At 39.1% G+C, this 5,971-nt stretch overlaps 1 non-coding gene across 1 annotated transcript; it reads right to left on the bottom strand.

The window, feature by feature from the left end:
- Positions 1-4,271: 4,271 nt before the first annotated feature.
- LOC115931337 (small nucleolar RNA SNORA40) lies at positions 4,272-4,396 on the bottom strand. The gene has a single exon (XR_004067844.3). It is a non-coding gene; the product is annotated as a small nucleolar RNA SNORA40 (small nucleolar RNA).
- Positions 4,397-5,971: the final 1,575 nt, after the last annotated feature.

The raw sequence follows: 5,971 nt of genomic DNA, 5'->3' as shown, positions 1-5,971 counted from the left end.
CTTAGTGTAAAAGGACTATAAGTTCAGCATGGAAAATGAGAAAAATATAATCAACAAAATATAAACCACCCATCCAATAATTCCACTACCCAGTCTTGCCTCTTTCTAATCCATTTCCAACTTTTGGTGTTAACATTTTTATATATTGCATATCATTATTGGTAGTGAGATTCCAATCCAGGAAATCAGGAATGGGACCAAAGAATTTTAAAATAAGCAATACAGGTCTATCTTTATCAAAACTCTTTATAGCTGGTGAGAAACTGAGACAACAAAACGTAGTATGTCTATGGTGTAGAGAGAAAATGTTGATTAAATTGTTCATCAACTCTCATAGTTCGTTTGCAGATTCTTTAGAGTTTTCTATGTACAAGATCATGACACCTCAAATAGAAATTTACTTTCTCCTTTCCAATCTTGATTGCTTTTATTTCTTTTGCTTGCCTGATTGCCCTGGCTAGAACATCCAGTACAATGTTGAATAGAAATGATGAGAGAAAACATCCTTGTTTTGTTCCTGATCTTAGGGGAAAAGCTTTCAGTCTTTAATCATTAAGTATGACGTTGGATGTGGGTTTTTCACAGATGCCGTTTACTGGTTTTTGTCAAATTTTTTTTCTGTGTCAATTAAGATTATCTTGTGATTTTATTTTACTCTGTTAATTTGGTGCCTTCCACTGATTAACTTTATTTATTTATTTATTTTTTGAGACCAAGTCTCACTCTGTTGCCCAGGCTGGGGTGCAGTGGCACGATCTCTGCCTCCCGGGTTCAAGCTATTCTCATGCCTCAGACTACCTAGTAGCTGGGGCTACAGGCGTGAGGCACCATGCCTGGCTAATTTTTGTATTTTTAGTAGAGGCGGGGTTTCACCATGTTTGCCAGGCTGGTCTCGAACTCCTGACCTCAGGTGATCCACCCTCCTCGGCCTCCCAAAGTGCTGGGATTACAAGTATGAGCCACCATGCCCAGCCTGATTCACTTTCATATGTTGAACAAACCTTGCATTTGTGGGATAAATTGATTGGTCATGGCATGTCATCCTTTTTATATGATGCTGGCTTTGATTTTCCAGTATTGAGGAATTTTGCACCCGTGTTCATAAGGGATATTGGTCTGTAGTTTTCTTTCCTTGTGATATCTTTGGCTTTGTTATCAGAGCAATACTGACCTCATAGAATAATTTAGGAAGTATCCCCTCTTCTATTTTTTGACAGCATTTAAGAAGGACTAGTGTTAATTCCTCTTTAAAGGTTTGGCAGAATCCAGCAGTAAAGCCATCTGTGCTTGGGCTTCCTTTGTGGGTAGTTTTGGATTACTAATTCTTTTTACTTGTTATAGGTCTACTCAGATTTTCTTGAGCCCATTTTTACAGTTTGTGTATTTTTAGGAATTTGTCTATTTCATCTCAGTTATCTAATTTGTTGGCATGCTAGTCATAGTATTCTCTTACATCCTTGTTATTTCTGTAAGATCAACAGTAATGTCTCCTCTTCCACTCCTGATTTGAGAAATTTGAGTCTTCTCTCTTTTTGTTTTATCAGTCTATCTAAAGACTTGTCATATTTTGTTGATCTTTTCAAAGAACGAATTTTTGGCTTAGTTGACCTTCTCTATTGTTTATCTATTATCTATTTATTTCCATTCTTTTTTTTTTTTTTTTTTCTCGAGACGGAGTCTTGCTCTGTCACCCAGGCTGGAGTGCAGTGGCGCAGTCTCAGCTCACTGCAAGCTCCACCTCCCAGGTTCACACCATTCTCCTGCCTCGGCCTCCCAAGCAGCTGGGACTACAGGCGCCCACCACCACGCCTGGCTAATTTTTTGTATTTTTAGTAGAGACGGGGTTTCACCGTGTTAGCCAGGATGGTCTCGATCTCCTGACCTTGTGTTCCGCCCGCCTCGGCCTCCCAAAGTGCTGGGATTACAGGCTTGAGCCACCGAGCCTGGCCTTATTTCCATTTTTTATTTACTTCCTTCTTCATGCTTTGGATTTAGTTTGCTCTTCTTTTTCTAGTTTCTTAAGGTAAAAGGCTAGGTTACTGATTTGAGACCTTTCTTCTTTTCCAATGAAGATGTTTACCGGTATACATTTCCCTCTGAACACTAGTTTTGCTGCATCCTCTAAGTTTTAGTATGTTGTGTGCTTGTTTTAATTCACTTCAAAGTATTTTTGAATTGCTGTTGGGATTTCTTCTTTGATCCACTGTTTACTTAGGAGCATGTTGTTTAATTTTTACAAATTTGTTAATTTTTCAAATTTTCTTATGTTATTATTTCTAATTTCATTCCATTGACAAAGACGTACCTTATATAATTTTCATCTTTTAAAATTCATTGAGACTTGTTTTATGGCCTAAAATATGGTCTATCCTGGAGAGTGTTCCGTGCGCCCTTGAGAGCAATGTGTATTGGGCTGCTTTGCAATGGAGTGTCCTATATATGTCTGTCAGGCCTGGTTGATAAACAGTATTGTTCAAGTCATCTATTTCCTCACTAATTTTCTGTCTAGTTGTTTTACTCATTATTGAAAGTGTGGTATTTAAGTTTGACTATCATTGAATTGTCCATTTCTACTTTCAGTTCCGTCAGGTTTTGCTTCATGTATTTTGGGGCTCAGTTTTAGGTAATTATGTGTGTATAATTGTTACATCTTCCTGATGGATTGACCCTTCTATCATAAAAAATGCCCTATATCTAGTAATTTTTTTGCATTAATGTCTACTTTGATCCTACTATAGCTACTGTAGTTCTCTTTTGCTGTGTGCATGGTATCATTTTCCATCTTTTTAATTTCAACTTATTTCTTTGATGAATAACTTTTTATATGCTTATTGACCACTTGAATATCCTCTTTTGTAAAGTGCCTCTTCATGTCTTTGTCCGTTTTTTATTTTCATTTTTGTCTCTATCTTATTGATTTGTAGCAGTTTTTCATACGTTATAGATACAAGGCCTTTGTAGAATGTACTATTGCAAATGTTTTTTCTGCTTTGTAGAGTCTCTTTTCACTTTTTTCTTTTTTTATTTAAAGTTAATAATTTTTATTCAAGGAATTCCATATTGTGATTTCTTCCACTGTCCATCAACTTCACTTTAGATCCTCTAAAGAGCTGGAGTCAAAAGATTTATCTTCAAGTTAGCCCTTTTTAATAAAACTGATGCTTATTTTAATCCATTTGTCCTGTCAGCCCATAATTCTTTTATTTTGGCTTCTGTTATCTCCTTTTAATATGGATATACTGATGAAGACTTCAAAATTCACCAAGAATCTTTGGGATCTAATTTCTTCAACCAATTTACTTTAAGGTCCTTTTTACTGTAGGTGGTGGATCTGCCTGGTTCTCAATTTGACACCCTTCTATTAACATGAATGAGTTCAAATCATATTTATTCCTAAGTGATCACACTTAAGAATAGTACAGATGTGTGGAATATGCCAATACCTTTAACTCCAGACATCATCAAGATAAAGCCTTTAAAACAAAAAGCCATCGTATGTATCAAGTCAATATTAAATTGGAATGCAAAATTCATACTGCTGAGGATTTCCCTCATATCCCATGCTGTTTAACTACCTCTTCTACAGTCCTAGAATCAATTTTTTTTATTAAGAGACAGGGTCTGGGCCGGGCGCGGTGGCTCATGCCTGTAATCCCAGCACTTTGGGAGGCTGAGGAGGGCGGATCACGAGGTCAGGAGATCGAGACCATCCTGGCTAACACGGTGAAACCCCGTCTCTACTAAAAAATACAAAAAATTAGCCAGGCGTGGTGGCGGGCGCCTGTAGTCCCAGTTACTCGGGAGGCTGAGGCAGGAGAATGGCGTGAACCCAGGAGGTGGAGCTTGCAGTGAGCCGAGATCGCACCACTGCACTCAGCCTGGGTGACAGAGCGAGACTCCGTCTCAAAAAAAAAAAAAAAGAGACAGGGTCTGTCTTAATAAAAAAAAAAAGCCTGTTACCCAGGCTGGAGTACAGTGGTGCCATCAAAGCTCAGTGCAGCCTTCAACTCCTGTGCTCAATCCTCTTGCCTCAGCCTCCCCTTCCTGAGTAGCTGCAACCACAGACACATGCCCCAGTACTCAGCTAATTTTTAAATTTTTGTGGAGATGAGGTATTTGTTACTTTCTTGCCCAGGCTGGCCTTGAACTGCTGGCTTTAAGCAATACTCCCACCTTGGTGTGGGGATTGCAAGCTTGAGCCACTGTGCCTGGCCTGGAACCAACCTTTATGGCTATCAATATTCCCATCAGTTAACTGTCTCAGGTATCATAATATCCCTTATATGTATCAAAACTCATACTGAACAATGAGTTCTGGGTTGCAAAAGAGAATTTATTTTTGCACCTATCCATAAGCCTTTGTACACAAGTTAAACAAAAACATACATGTCACGCACGTCCGTGTAAAGAGACCACCAAACAGGCTTTGTGTGAGCAACAAGGCTGTTTATTTCACCTGGGTGCAGGCGGGCTGAGTCTGAAAAGAGAGTCAGCGAAGGGAGATAGGGGTGGGGGCCGTTTTACAGGATTTGGGTAGGTAGTGGAAAATTACAGTCAAAGGGTTGTTCTCTGGCGGGCTGGGGCGGGGGTCACAAGGTGCTCAGTGGGGGAGCATCTGAGCCAGGAGAAGGAATTTCACAAGGTAATGTCATCAGTTAAGGCAGGAACCAGCCATTTTCACTTCTTTTGTGATTCTTCAGTTACTTCAGGCCATCTGGATATACGTGCAGGTCACAACGGATATGATGGTTTAGCTTGGGCTCAGAGGCCTGACATTCCTGTCTTCTTATATTAATAAGAAAAATAAAACAAAAGTGTTGGGGTGGCAAAAATTTTTGGGGGGTGGTATGGAGAGATAATGGGTGATGTTTCTCAGGGCTGCTTCTAGCGGGATTAGGGGTGGCGTGGGAACCTAGAGTGGGAGAGATTAAGCTGAAGGAAGATTTTGTGGCAAGGGGCGATATTGTGGGGTTGTTAAAAGGAGCATTTGTCGAATAGAATGATTAGTGATGGCCTGGATGTGGTTTTGTATGAATTGAGAAACTAAACAGAAGACACAAGGTCTGAATTAAGAGAAAGAGAAAAACAGGTATTAAAGGACTAAGAATTGGGAGGACACAGGACATCCAATCAGAGAGTGCCCAAGGGGGTTCAGCGTAATTACTTGCTTCGTTGGTGAGTTTTTGGGCTCTATCCTTGACAAAGTTTTTTTATGTTGTCATACACAAGGCCAGACTGATTTAGGTGAAAACAACACTCTTCATTTAAAAATATACAGAATCCCTTTTTTTTTTTTTTTTTTTTATAGCAGTGAGTAAGTCGAGGCCTCGGCGATTTTGGAGGAAAGAGAAATGCAAAGCCAGCAATTGTTTGTTAAAGAAGGATTAGAAACAGCTAGGAAAGAGTGAGTGAGATTGACAGTGTGGTGGAGACAGCTGGGGGAGGTATTGTATTTTTAGTAGAAATAGGGTTTTACCATGTTGGCCAGGTAGGTCTCAAACTCCTGACCTCAAGTGATCTGCCCACCTCGGCCTCCCAAAGTGCTGGGATTACAGGCATGAGCCACCATGCCCAGCCAAATTTTTGCTTATTTGGGCTGTTTTTTTTTTTTTTTTTAACATAGCATTATGGCAATGACTGACTAATACATTAGATATTGCCTACTTCTTCTCCAAAGTGGTTGTCCTAACTTTTACTCAAATCAGCACTATGTTAACATTCCCTTTGCTTTACATCCTCCCTTTGTCAGACTTTTAAACTTTTGAGTCGGATAGATGTACAGTATCTTCTTAGTGTGGTTTGAATGTGCATTTTCATAATTACAATAAAATTGAGAATATTTTCGTATGTTTATTGACCATTTGAGTTTATGTTCCTATTTATTGACTGTTGATTTCTTATATATATTCTTCCGTACATTTGAAAGATTCAAGAACAAGTTTAAGAAAGAAAGAAAAGCAAAATACAGAAT

The sequence above is a fragment of the Gorilla gorilla genome, chromosome 19, assembly GCF_029281585.2.
Source record: "Gorilla gorilla gorilla isolate KB3781 chromosome 19, NHGRI_mGorGor1-v2.1_pri, whole genome shotgun sequence".
NCBI lineage: Eukaryota > Metazoa > Chordata > Mammalia > Primates > Hominidae > Gorilla > Gorilla gorilla.
The sequence above is the reverse complement of the archived record's forward strand: the minus strand, read 5'-3'. Positions and strand labels throughout refer to the sequence as shown.